This window comes from Myotis nattereri (genome assembly GCF_964212035.1).
Source record: "Myotis nattereri genome assembly, chromosome: X".
NCBI classification, from domain to species: domain Eukaryota; kingdom Metazoa; phylum Chordata; class Mammalia; order Chiroptera; family Vespertilionidae; genus Myotis; species Myotis nattereri.
Window position 1 is genome coordinate 2,557,502 of NC_138078.1, and position 13,145 is coordinate 2,570,646.

General features: G+C 61.5%; 1 protein-coding gene across 1 annotated transcript in view; it reads left to right on the forward strand.

Annotated features, from left to right (window-relative positions):
* Positions 1-6,229: 6,229 nt before the first annotated feature.
* The window catches only part of TBL1X (transducin beta like 1 X-linked), a 122,016-nt gene continuing 115,100 nt past the window's right edge, over positions 6,230-13,145 (forward strand). The window contains exon 1 of the mRNA XM_081080913.1: positions 6,230-6,284. The gene's annotated coding sequence lies outside the window, so the exon portion shown is untranslated. The remainder of the gene's footprint in view (positions 6,285-13,145) is intronic.

Genomic DNA, 13,145 nt, shown 5'->3' on the forward strand with positions numbered 1-13,145 from the left:
TTTGTGTGTTGGTGGGTTTCGGGGCTCCGCGCCTCCTTTGCCGCCTCTGAAATCCAGGGGCAGCCGGATTCCCAAGTGGACGAGACTTCTGTGCCTGTACAGCTCCGTGGGGAAGTGATTTTTGGTTATTTTTTAAAATATTAGATAATTTTTTAAATAAAGAATGCTTTACATATTTTATTTTACTTTTTAAATATAATAGAATTGATGTCAGAGAGGAAGGGAGAGGGAGGGAGAGAGAGAAACATCCATGAGGAGAGGGAATCACGGATCGGCTGCCTCCTGCACGCCCCCTGCTGGGGATGAGCCTGCAACCCGGGCCTGTGCCCTTGACCGGGAATCGAACCCGGGACCTCCTGGTTGGTAGGTTGATGCTCTGCAACTCAGCGGCACTGAGCGCGCTCACAGCGCTGCCCCGCCTTCCTCTCTGCCCGGGTCCGAAACATGGTCCTCATTCCTGGGGGGAACCACGACCGCTTGGCACGGTCAGGCCTCGTTTCAGCCCCGCCTCGCTCCAGCCCCAGGCAACCGCGACGCGGCTTTCCACCGCTAAGGATGCCCTATTCTGGACATTCCCCGTGAATGAATGAATCATGTGACCGGGACCTTCCGTTGTCTCTGGCTTCTCTCACTCAGCGCTTTATTCCCCCCCAGGGTGCGTCCACAGTGTGGCAGGGGTCAGTAATTCGTTCCATTTACCTATATATATAAAAGCCTACGCGACCGTCTCCACCCGTCTCCACGCACTGACCACCAGGGGGCAGACGCTCAGTGCAGGAGCTGCCCCTGGTGGACAGGGCGCCCCCACAGCCAACCTCCCGCAGCCCCGCCCCCCAGCCCGCCGGCCCCGATCGGCCCCCACCGCCGGCCAGGCCGAGGGACCCCACCCCTGCACTCTAGTCCTGTATGATAAAGACCTAATATGCTAATTAGACCGGGTGGCGGAATGACCTTCTGGAACGACCAGTGGGCGGGGCCTCGAGGCAGTCGGGCTGCGAAGGCCGAGCCCCTTGCACGGATTTCGTGCACCGGGCCTCTGGTGTTAAAATAAAAACAGTTCTAAGTGAAGGATAATTATTTTTTAAGCACACGTTGGGCAGCTCGGCTATTTATTGGGCACCGACTGTGTGCAGGGCCTGTACCGTCCTTCCTCACCAAGCGGACCCTGGCTCGCCCCGTGCACCTGGCCCTCCAGGGCAGAGGCGGGGGCCTGGGCACGGCCGGTAGAAGGCGCATGCTGAGATTTCTTGTGCCCGGCCGGTGTGGCTCAGTGGTTGAGTGTCGACCTATGAACCAGGAGGTCACGGTTTGAGTCACGGTTGGGGCACGTGCCCAGGTTGTGAGCTCGATCCCCAGTAGGGGGCGTGCAGGAGGCGGCTGATGTATGTATTTCTCTCATTGATGTTGCTCTCTCTGTCCCTCTCCCGTTGTCTCTGAAATCAATAATATATATATATATTTTTAAAGGATTTCTTGTGAGAAATTGGGTGATGCATCATGGGAGGCTGGTAAGCCAGCGTGAGCTCGGCAGGGCGTGCAATGAGGAAAGGCAGGCTGGGGTCCTCCCGGGAACAGACTGAAACCTGGGGAAGTTCCCTCCTTTTCGGGGACACCTCCCCCCTGCCCCGAAGGCCCTTCCCTGATTGCACCAGGCCCACCCAGGTTCCCTGGGCCGACCTCCCCTGCCGAAGGCCAACTGATTAGGGACCTTAATCACATCGGCTACAAAATACCTCCTCAGCGACCCCTAGATTCGTGTTTGCAGGGGGTTGAATTGTGTCCCCCCTGTTTCCTCCCTCTCCCCAAAAAAGATATATTCAGGTCCTGATCCCTGGTACCTATGAAAGTGACATTATTATTATTTTTTCTTTTATATGGAAAGGGCAGAAAGAGCTGACTTTTTTTTTTTTAAATCCTCACCCAAGAATATTTCCCCATTATTTTTACGGAGAGTGGAAAGGAGGGGAAGAGAGAGAGAGAGAGAGAGGAAGGTTGATGTGGGAGAGACATTGGTTGCTCGCCTCCTGCAGGGGATCGAGCCTGCCGCCTGGGTACGTGCGGTGATCATCATCATCATCATCATCATCGAACGTGCAGTGCCATTGCTCTTGGGGTGTGCGCACGCGGGAGGGCTCGCTGGGGTGTGTTTGCACGTGACGTCGTGGGGGGCGGCTCTGAAAGGAGTCCCTGGGTGGGAAGGATTCTTTCCCGCCACGGAGCTTGGGATCCGAGGAGCTGGATTGGAGTTGCCTGTGCCCCCTTTTTGTTTATTTTTTGAATATTATTTTTTATTTTATTATTATTATTTATTATTATTATTTTTCTGTGGGGGGATTGGGGGGACCCCCACTGGCACCCGCCTTGGCTGGCCTGGGGCCTGCGGGCTGGGGATGGCTCCTGCGCTGAGCATCTGCCCCCTGGTGGTCAGTGCGTGTCATAGCAACCGGTCATTCCACTGTTCGGTCCATTTCAATATGTTTTTATTTATTTCAGAGAAGAAGCGAGAGGGAGAGAGAGAAATGGCAATGATGGGAGAGAATCATGGATCGGCTGCCTCCTGCACGCCCCCCACTGGGCATGTGCAACCCGGGCCTGTGCCCTTGATCAGGAATCGAACCCGGGACCCTTCAGTCCGCAGGCCGGCGGTCTATCCACTGAGCCGCACCGGCCAGGGCTTTTGTTTGTCTTTTCATTCTCTTCACGGTGTCGTTTGCAGAGCAGACATTTTTAATTTTAATAAAGTTCAACATATTCAAGAATATTTTTATTTCCCCACGGGTCAAGCGTGCTTTGGGTGTTGGCGTTCATCACGTCCTTGCTGGACGCAAGGTCATCCGGATTTCCTCCTCGGTTACCGTCTAGAAGTTTTATGCTTTTGCTTTTCGCATTTTTTTTTAAAGATTAAAACATTTTTTTTGTTTACTGATTTGAGAGAGAGAGAGAGAGAGAGAGAGAGCGAGAGATACACTGATTGGCTGTTCCACGTATTTACGCATCGTTGGCGGCTTCCTTACGTGCCTGCGACCTTATGGGGACCACGGTCCAACACACTGGGCTACCTGAGTTAATGACATTTTCTTTCTTTTTTAAAAAATATATTTTATTGATTTTTTTACAGAGAGGAAGGGAGAGGGATAGAGAATAAGAAACATCGATGAGAGAGGAAACATGGATCAGCCGCCTCCTGCACGCCCCCCACTGGGGATGTGCCCGCCACCAAGGTCCATGCCCTTGACCGGAATCGAACCCGGGACCCTTCCGTCCGCAGGCCGACGCTCTACCCACTGAGCCACACCGGCCAGGGCAATGACATTTTCTGAATTTTTGTGCAGAGCGCAAATATGATCTGTGCCTGGATTTAAAAAAAAAATGCAACGCCGATAGCATCGCTTGCAAGCAGGTCCTGGTACCCCAGCTCCGCGGGGGAGCAGAAGGGATTGTTGCAAACATGCCAACAGGGTAGCGAGCGCTCCTGGCGAGCCTGCTGCTCGGGGTTTGCATTAACCTTCACTCTTATGGGAGGAATCCAGGCCCTTTCCTCCGCCTCCCCCTTCCCCTCTTCCTGTTTCCTCCCGCCCACCGGCCTGCACCCGAGAAAAGATACAATGAAACAGGCCCCTTTGCCACCCCCCCCATTGCATCTACAGATAAAAAGGCCAATGCAGGCCCCAGGAGGCGGGCGAGGGAGGCTGCTCTGGCGCTGCAGCCGGACGCCCCTTAGCCCTCTCTTGCAGGGCCCAGCTGTGCCTGAGTGACCCCTTCATCCCTGGTTGGGGGGGCTGCCGGTCAGCCCCGGCCATCACCCCGAATCTGCAAGAAGACCAGGGGGGTGATTGCACGCCCCCTCTAGGGTTAGAGACCCTGCAACCCAGGCATGTGCCCTTGACCAGAACCGAACCCAGGACCCTTCAGGCTGCAGGCTGAGGCTCTACCCACTGAGCAGCACCAGCCGGGGCCCATTTGCCCACACTTGCAATGATCGCAAAGAGACCTTTAAACCGGGTTCAGTTCCGGATTTCCCCGGCAGCGAATGCCAAGCAAGACAGGCTGGCAAGCCAAGAGGCTTTGGTTTTATTTGTGTTTTAGCATTTTTTTTTTTTTTAATTGATTTCCAAGAGGAAGGGAGAGGGAGAGAGGATCATCATGGATCCGCTGTGTCCTGCACGCCCCCTACTGGGGATCCAGCCGGCAACCCGGGCATGTGCCCTGACCGGGAATCGAACCCGGGACCCTTCAGTCCGCAGGCGAACGCTCTAGCCTCTGGGCCACACCGGATTGGGCGGGCAATTGGGTGTTTTTGGTTTTGTTTTGTTGTTTTGTTTTTGCTTGCGCGGCTACTCGGCGGTGTGCGGTAGCCGAGGGCCGGTCCCGCTGCTGTCACCTCGTTATTTACTTTCCGGACCCGGATGACCGCGCAGCGCGAAGGGAGGCGCGCCCGGCCGCCGCCGTGTGACCCGCCAGGCGGAAAAGACGCCGCGCGCCTCCCGCCGGCGGTGGGGGCAGGGAAGCACGTGCCAAGCGCGGCGGCGGCGGCATCATGAGCTCGATTGCACCCCGGGTGTCTCGGGTGCAGGTCACAGCTCGGCACCCGCCCGCCCGGGCCCCGGGGAGCCCGGGGGAGCCCGGGAGCACCGCAGGGCAGGCCCCCGGGGCGGCCCCGCCACGTCCTGTGGGGGAGGGGTGCGGGCCTGGCCAGGCCACCGGTGGAGAGTAAGACCCCGTGGGTTGCGCTGACTCACCAGTATGGAGGCTGCAAGTGGGGTTCGCTATGGACGTGCATCCCCGACGTGGTGCAGTCCGGCCGCGCAGGGTCCTTCGCGGGCCCGCCTTCCGGATGGAGGACCCCCCCCCCCCCCCCCCGCCCGCAGAGCAACAAACGGCCCAGTGTCCCGGGAAGGAGCAGGCGCGGTGACCGGCTGCCACGCCGGGTGTGCAGGGCTCGGGGCGCGGAGCTCCGCGGGCACCCAAGCGGGGGGCGGGGGGGCGACTGATTTAAAAGCACCCCCGAGGCGCAGGGGGTGGGCGCGCGCCCCCGGGTCGTGCCATCGGGGCCGCGCGGGGTGCGTGGTTGCAGGGACACTGGGGACTGGGGTGCCCAGGGCCGGGCCCCCTGAGCCATGGCAACGTGAACACTTTGGAAAAATGCCCGCGGTCTGCGGCCCGGGGGTGGGGGTGGGGGACAGGGTGGAGAGGGGGGTCCCGCCCCCATCCATCCCCCGAGCCCCCGCGCCCCGGCTCCCGGCCTCCACCCCGGTGTGTCTGAGTCTCTTTCTCCCCCAAACACTCTGGCTCTTCCCAGGGGGCGTTCTGTAAGGTCGAGGCCCCCACTGCGGGGGGGAGGGGGCGAGTGTTGGGGTGCCCTCCGAGCCGCCGGTTTTGAGGGCGGCGCGCCTGGGGCAGGGTGCAGGGGTTCAGTGAGGGCGGCTGGGCGCCTTCTCCTTGGAGGTGGGGGAGGGGCACCCTCCAGACGGGCCCGGGTTCCCTTCTCCCAGGGACACCTTGGGGTGGGGGTTGGCACGGGTCCCCCACTTCCCCCCCACCCCCCGGGCAGCAGGGTAAAGGCTGCGTTGGGGACGGGGTGCGGGGGGGACCAGTGTTCCCTTCCCACCTCCCTGGAGGCCTCGGGGAGGGACCGGGCTCAGAGCGGGGAGGGGGATGTCCGGTCCCCTCACCCCGCCTGGACAGGGTGGGGGCAGGGGGAGCTGGGGGTGGGGGACCGGGCCGGGGCGCAGGGGCCCTCGGGTGGAGAAGGGGCTGGGTGGGGGCGCGGGTCCCCGCCGGGGGCCGGCGGGAGGGGCTGCGCCCGGTCCCGGCGGGGGAAGGGCCGTCCCCGGTCCCTCTGCCCCCGGGGGAGGGGCGGCGGGGGACGCGGGGCCTGGGGGCGGGGCGCCCCGCTGGCAGTCCTCCCGGCCGGGGTCGGCGCTCTGGCGGCGGCCGCTCCCCCCGGAGGTCACTGCCCGTGCCGGTCCCTCCCGCCGTCCCGCCCTCCGCCGCCGCCGCCGCTCCCGCCCCGGCCCCCCGCCCCCCTCCGCGCTCGGGAGCGTGGAGCCGCCCGCGCCCCCGCCCGCCGCAGCGCCCTCGCCGCCATTCGCCACCGAAACTTTCCAGCGCGCGCGCCGCTCGGACTCGGCGGCGGGCGGGGGCGCGGGGGGGGGGCGGCGGCTGCTGCGGGCGCCGGGCCCTCCTCGGCCCCGGCTCGGCCCCGGCTCGGCCCGGCGGCTCGGCCCGCGGGGGAGGCTGGGCGCGGCGGCGCCGGCGAGCGGCCCAGCGCGCGGTGAGGCGAGGTGAGTGCGCGGCCCGGCGGCGGGAGGGCGCGGGGCGCGGGGCGGGGGGCGCAAACTTCTGGGGCGCGTGGGGCCCGGCCGGCGGCTCGGGGCGCGCGCACGCTCCGCCCGGGCGCGGAGGGCAGGTCCCGGCGGTGCCCGGGCGCAGGGGCCGGGGTGCGGCGCGCTCCCCGCGGCCTGAACAATACCCCGAGGGGGGCGCTCCCCCTGGTGCCGGCGCGGGGTGCGCGCGCGGAGCCCGGGGGGCGCCTTTGTTCGGGGAGGGGAGGCGGCCGGCCACTTCGGGGAGGCGCTCGGACCGGCCCCCCCCGGCCCCTTTCGCCCGCCGCCCCCGGGGGCTCCCCCGGGGGGGAGGGGCGCCCCATTCATCCGCGGGCCCGGGACCGGGTGGCGGTCGGCGTGGGTGCCCGGCGAGGCCCCGCGCTGCCCTGCGTCCCGGGCGCTGGAACTGTCACGGAAGTCGGGAGCCCCCGGGCCGAGCGAGGGGGCCGGGCTGGGGGTGACATCGCGGGGTACCCCCGTTCCGGCGCGGCCTGGGAGGCTGTAGACCTGTTGCTCGCGGGCTGGGGGAGGGGGGGACCCCAGATCCGGGCCCGGTTCCCCAGGGTACTGTCCCCACCGGGGGCCAGCGTTCCGACGGGGGCACTGCGTCTTCGGGGGGTCGGCGGCCGCGGGGTCCGTGACAACTCGGGGTCGCGAGAGGCGCGCCCGCCCGCGCCGGGATGGGGCCTGGGCTTCACGTGCGCCGCCGGCCTGTGCGCAGCGGGGCGCGGCCCAGCTCGCTTCCTGCACGGCCGCGCGGTCCCCGCGCCCGAGTGCATGGCGAACCCCGCCAAGTAGGAGTCGGGGTGCGTTTCCCCCGGGGGGACGTGGTGGAGCGGACCCCCAAAGACGCGGAAAGCCGGCCCCCTGGCCTCCGCAGCGGCCTCGGCTCCGCAGGGTCACGTGGGGCTCGACCGGACTTGTGGCTGGTTTTCTCCCGTTCGCGCCGCCCAGTCCCGGCCGCGAGGGAGGCGCAGGGGCGGGACCTCGGGCCTGGGCCGGAGGGGTCAGGTCCCCCGCCTGGCTTCGGGGTGCAGACGGCTGTGATGATGGCAAAAAGTTTGCAATTAGATTTTCCTGGAAAAGACGCGATGAGCGGGGGGGAAAGAGAGAGAGAACGTGAGGACGGACCCATGGAGAGGGTCCTTGGAGACGGTGCGTTCGTCCTAAGGATGCGCACGTGCGCGCTGGGCGTGGGGCGGGTTTGGTGGGGACCCGGCGGGAGGAGTGGTTCAGGGGTAACGGGGGAAGCCGGTCCCTGGGCCTCCTGACTGACGGGGCCCCTCAGGGGAGAGAATTCCAGATTTTACGTCGGCACACGCCCCTGGGGAGGCAGGGAGAGTGCTGGCGTTTGCCTGGGGCGAAGGGGGTGTGCGTGCCTTTTGCCTCCTTGCTGGGCGCAGTGAGTTCTGCTCCGTCAATAGTTTTAAAGAAGGAATGACAGCCGGGCCGGTGTGGCTCAGTGGTTGGGCATCGACCTATGGACCAGGAGGTGATGGTTCGAGTCCCCGTCAGGGCACATGCCCGGGTTTGCAGGCTCCATCCCTGGCCCTGGTTGGGGTGGGGGGGTGGGGGTGCGGGAGGCAGCCCATCCATGTCTCTCTCTCACAGTTGATGTTTCTCTCTCTCTCTCTCTCTGTCTCTCGCCTTCCATGCTACTTGCCCTTTAAAAAAATCACTAGAGCCCTGGCTGGTGTGGTTCAGTGGATAGAGCGTGGGCCTGTGGACTGAAGGGTCGCAGGTTTGATTCCCGGTCGGGGCACATGCCCGGGTGCGGGCTCCATCCCCGGTGTGGGGCGTGCAGGAGGCGGCCGATCCACGATTCTCTCTCATCATGGATGTTTCTCTCTCCCTCTCCCTCTCCCTTCCTCTCTGAAATCAATTAAAAAATATATGTATATATTTTTTAAAAAGTAGGCTACATCCAAGAAGTTAAAATCTCACCGCCAAAGACATTTTAAAAATAGTTCCGACCAGGAAGCGAGCCTACAGTCATTTTGTAAACATTTCTTCTTTTTTTTCTAAGTTGGAAAGATAAACTTTTTTTCCATAACTATTTTTAGTGGGAAGGAAGCCGCCGGCCTCGGGCATGGAGGGTGGATGTGAGTGTCGCCTGGGGGCCTGCCCTCCTCGGCTGTCCCCTCCGCCCCACGCTCTCCGTGGGGATGACCAAGGGGACCGGAACTGACCGCACTGGCCACAGTGGCTGAGGGAGACCCACCGAAACCGCAGTGGAAGCTGGCTGTGGGGACGGACCGACAGTCATCATGGTGCAGGAGACGGGAGGGCGCAGCCTGAGAAAGGGGCTGAAATCCCAGGGGACCAAGCGGGGAGCCAAGGAACCCACTTTTTTTTAAGTATTTTTTTTATTGATTTCAGAGAGGATGGGAGAGGGAGAGGGAGATGGAAACATCCATGGCGAGAGAGAATCACGGATCGGCTGCCTCCCGCACGCCCCACACTGGAGAGCGAGCCCGCATCCCGGGCCTGTGCCCTGACGGGGAACCGAACCGTGACCTCCTGGCTCCTAGGTCGACGCTCAGCCACTGAGCCCCGCCGGCCGGGCTCTGGCAGCCTGTGGGGTGTTCACGGAGCAGCTCCGATCCCGCCATCCTAGCTCCTCACCGCCATCAGATATTTTACGGAGAATCTGCTCGACTGAAGAGCGTGGACGGGAACTGGAAGCCGTGAGGACACCAGTGGGAGCGAGTTGAGCGTGGAGACAGGACAGACGGCTTGGGCCCTGCTTCCTCTGCGTTGGTTTGCTCTCGGTGGACGGGACGCAGATGGAGGTGGGAGGGACTCTTAGAAGAGGAAGGTGGAGGAGCTGGGTGTGTATCGGGGCCGCATTGCCAACGCCGAGCTCGCCGAGCTCTGGGGTTTTGCCGATAACCACGGGTTCCCCGCCGGGGGCCAGTGGGAGAGCCTGAGGAGGCCATGTACAGTCGACGCACCAGGCCCGTTGGGGCGAGGTCGGTGGGGGAGGTGGGCCCCAAGAAAAACAAGTCGTGGACTGCAGCTCTTGAGGCACCGATGTGTTTTGGGGTGCAGGCAGAGTTGGGGACGCTCCCCCAGAAGGTGGGGCACAGGAGTGGGCTAGGGAGACCCACGAGGACGCAGGCCACGCCGGCCGCTCGCTGCCGAAACTCAGCACACGTGTCCTGGCGGCCCCCGGGGAGTGCCAGCGTGCCCTGCGCTGGGCCTCCTGGCTCCTGGTGGGCAGGGGCCGGGGTGACCTAGTTTGCAACCAGCATGCCAGGCCCTGAATGTGTCTTTGGGCAAATCAGTTGCCTTCTGTAGAGTTGGTTTTGTCACAGAGAGAGCAAGAGAGACAAGGCAGCTGGTTTCTGAGGCTGGCGCTGAAGGAGACGGGGTTATTCCGGTGCCTGCAGCCCAGCAGGCCTGGCTTAGGGTCGTCCTCCACTCTGCTCCCGGGGACTCAGGGTGGAAATGTGTCTTTATTACGTGGGGTGGTTGGTCTCCAGCCTTTACTTTCTCTTCCGTTTCTCCCCCTCTGTGAAGTGAAATTCCAGGATCATCATCCGTGGATATACACACACGCACACCCACACGCACACACATGTTCTCTCTGTTTTCCGAATTAGCGTGTAACAGATTATGGATTTCAACACGTGCCTAGGTTTGTGTAATCGGAGGTTCAGTCACAGCCCAGACCTGTGCACGCTCTCCCTCCGTGGTTCCCGGATCGTCACCCTTCCCCCACCCGGACCCGGGACCCAGGACCCTGCCCGTCAGCTCTGCTGTCCTGTCCTTGGTCGTATTCAGACCCAGGCAGAAACCCCCAGGGGCGAGCCCACCACGCCTCCAGCGCCTCCCTTAAGGCTGCACCTTCACACGTGGGCACATGTGGGCCCCGTGCCCTCCTCACCGATGTTATGAAAAGCAGAAGCAGCTAAACCTGTCACTTGTAAATATTTGTAAGACGCCGCAGGGGGAAATTCCGGCTGTCTCGTTGGGGCTGCCAAAGGTTTGCGGTCTCCTCGGCCAGGGCCTCTCTCTCTCGCTGCCGTGGGGTGAGTCTTGACGCCCTTACAGAGAACCTTTGAACCTTTGAAGACCTTTCTTTAAAAAAAATATATATTTTATTGATTTTTTACAGAGAGGAAGGGAGAGGGATAGAGAGTTAGGAACATCGATGAGAGAGAAACATCGATCAGCCGCCTCCTGCACACCCTCTACTGGGGACGTGCCCGCAACCCAGGTACATGCCCTTGACCGGAATCGAACCCGGGGCCCGTCAGTCCGCAGGCCGACGCTCTATCCACTGAGCCACACCGGTCAGAGCTGAAGACCTTTAACGTGTAAAATCGACCGGCAGGTTCACGTCGTGCCTGGGCAGAGAGGTGAGTATCAAAGAGGCTGGAAACTCGAGTTGTATTTGCATCCGCTCGTTGCAGACGGAAAGCAAATTCCCCCGTCCGGCGTCTGGGTTGTGAGCCTGCGTTTCACTGTGGGCCGCGATTCCTGCGTTTCGGGACCCTAATGAGACATGGCGTGTTTTCTGCAAGAAGGAGTCCTTGGCCTGGTGTGTCCTCACGGCGGGGGGCCGAGGCGTTTAGCTGGGGAAAGGGCTGCTACTTAAATGTCGGTGACGGGGCCTGGTGGGGCCCTGCCGGCGTGGCTCAGGGGTTGAGCGGCCACCTAGGAACCAGGAGGTCAGGGTTCGATTCCCGGTCAAGGGCACATGCCTGGGTTGTGGGCTGGATCCCCACTAGGGGGTGTGCAGGAGGCAGCCGGTCCGTGATTCTCTCTCATCATGGACGTTTCTCTCTCTTTCTCCTTCTCCCTTTCTCTCTCAAATCAATAAAAACATATTATTATAAAGAGAGTCTGGTGGTTTTTTTTTTAAAAAAATCCTCACCTGAGGGTATTTTCCCATTGATTTTTTAGAGAGAGTGGAAGGGAGGGAGGGAGGGAGGAGGAAAGAGCAGGAGAGAGAGATAGAGACAGGCAGACACAGGGATTGGTTGTTTCCGGCACACGTCCTGACCGGCAACCCAGTCACGTGTCCCTGCTGGGGAATCGAACCCGTGGCCCTTGGGTGTGCGGAGACCCACTCTCTAAGCACGGACACACCCGCCAGGGCCATGATGGTGGTTTTGTGTTAACTAAAAGTATAGGTAGCCCTGGCCAGTGTGGCTCAGTGGCTAGAGTGTCGGCCTGCGGGCTGAAGGGTCCCGGGTTCGATCCCGGTCAAGGGCACGTGCCCGGGTGGCAGGCTCGATCCCCAGCAGGGGGTGTACAGGAGGCAGCCGATCCATGATTCCCTCTCCTCATTGATGTTTCTCTCTCTCTCTCTCTCTCTTCCTTTCTCTCTGAAATTAATAAAAAAATAATACGGTGACCTCCTGGTTCGTAGGTGGACGCTGAGTCACCGCGGCCGGGCATTTTGGCAAACATTTGACTAGCTCACCCCTAATGCCTTGCCAGGGCCAGAGCACGTGATTTTGGGGGCCTCATATGGGGGTGGGGGGCGGACAGGAATGCCTGGTTTTGGGTTTTAATTCCCAGACCGGTTTCCGGTCCCGTCAGGGGCTTGGCGGGGCGTCCTGGGGGCAGGAGGAGACCATGACGACGCCCATTGAATTTTCATCTGATGTTTCTAGGCCAGCGGTTCTCAACCTGTGGGTCGCGGCCCCTTTGGGGGTCGAACGACCCTCTCCCAGGGGTCCCCTAAGACCGTCGGAAAACACATGTATAATTGCATATTGTTTTTGTGATCAATCACTGTGCTCTCGTGATGTTCAACGTGTCACCATGAAAATGCATCCTGCAGATCAGATGTTTCCATGACGATTCATAACAGCAGCCACATGACAGCGATGACGTAGCCACGAGAATAATGTTACGGTTGGGGGTCCCCACAGCATGGGGAGCTGTATTCAGGGGCCGCGGTGTCAGGAAGGTTGAGAACCGCTGCGCTAAGCTCTTGGTGACCTGTGGAACGTTCCTATAATGTGAGCCGAGTGCTGTGTGGAGCTGACGAACGGATGACAGGAATTGGGGGCGCGATGCTTAGCACTGCTTTCTCACCGGGAAGGATTTGCGACGAGAAAACAGTTTCGAGATCACGGGTTAGGTCCCACGGGGGTTGGGGGGAGACGGGGCGACGTTCAAGTCCCTGAGTGTAAGTGGGACCATGTGTGTATTCCCTGTTGCCCGCCTCCTGTCAGGGTGTGTGTGTGTGTGTGTGTGTGTGTGTGTGTGCATTTTAAGTGACAGATCTTCCAGTGTTTTTTTTTAAAATTATTGATTTCCGAGAGGAAGGGAGAGGGAGAGAGAGAAACATCCATGATGAGAGAGAATCATCGATCGGCTGCCTCCTGCACGCCCCACGCTGGGGACCGAGCCCACAACCCGGGCCTGTGCCCTGGTGGGGAATCGAACCCTGACCTCCTGGTTCCAAGGCTGACGCCCAACCACTGAGCCACACCAGCCGGGGATGCTGTGCTCTGTAAGCTCTCCAGGACCGCAGTGTGTTTCCGAGCTCCCGATTCTGTTGATAACCCGCTGCGTTCAGGGCTGCACACCCTCTGGGCCCCCGGACGCGGGCTCCGGGGGAAGCAGTGGGGCCGCGGCGAGAAGGCCGCCCGTCACCTCGTGCGGGAACCGGGGCGCAATGAGCGTGTCTGGTGCCTCCCAGCTGGCTGCGTACGTGTCCTCGGTCTGTCTTTCTGCCAGAGACATACTGCGTTCCTCCTGGTTTTGGGGCTTTTTTGTTGTTGTTGCATTTCACACGGGTGGCTTTGCCAATAGAAAACCGCCCTTGGAGCCGACGCTGTCTTCCTGGTGTCCCGG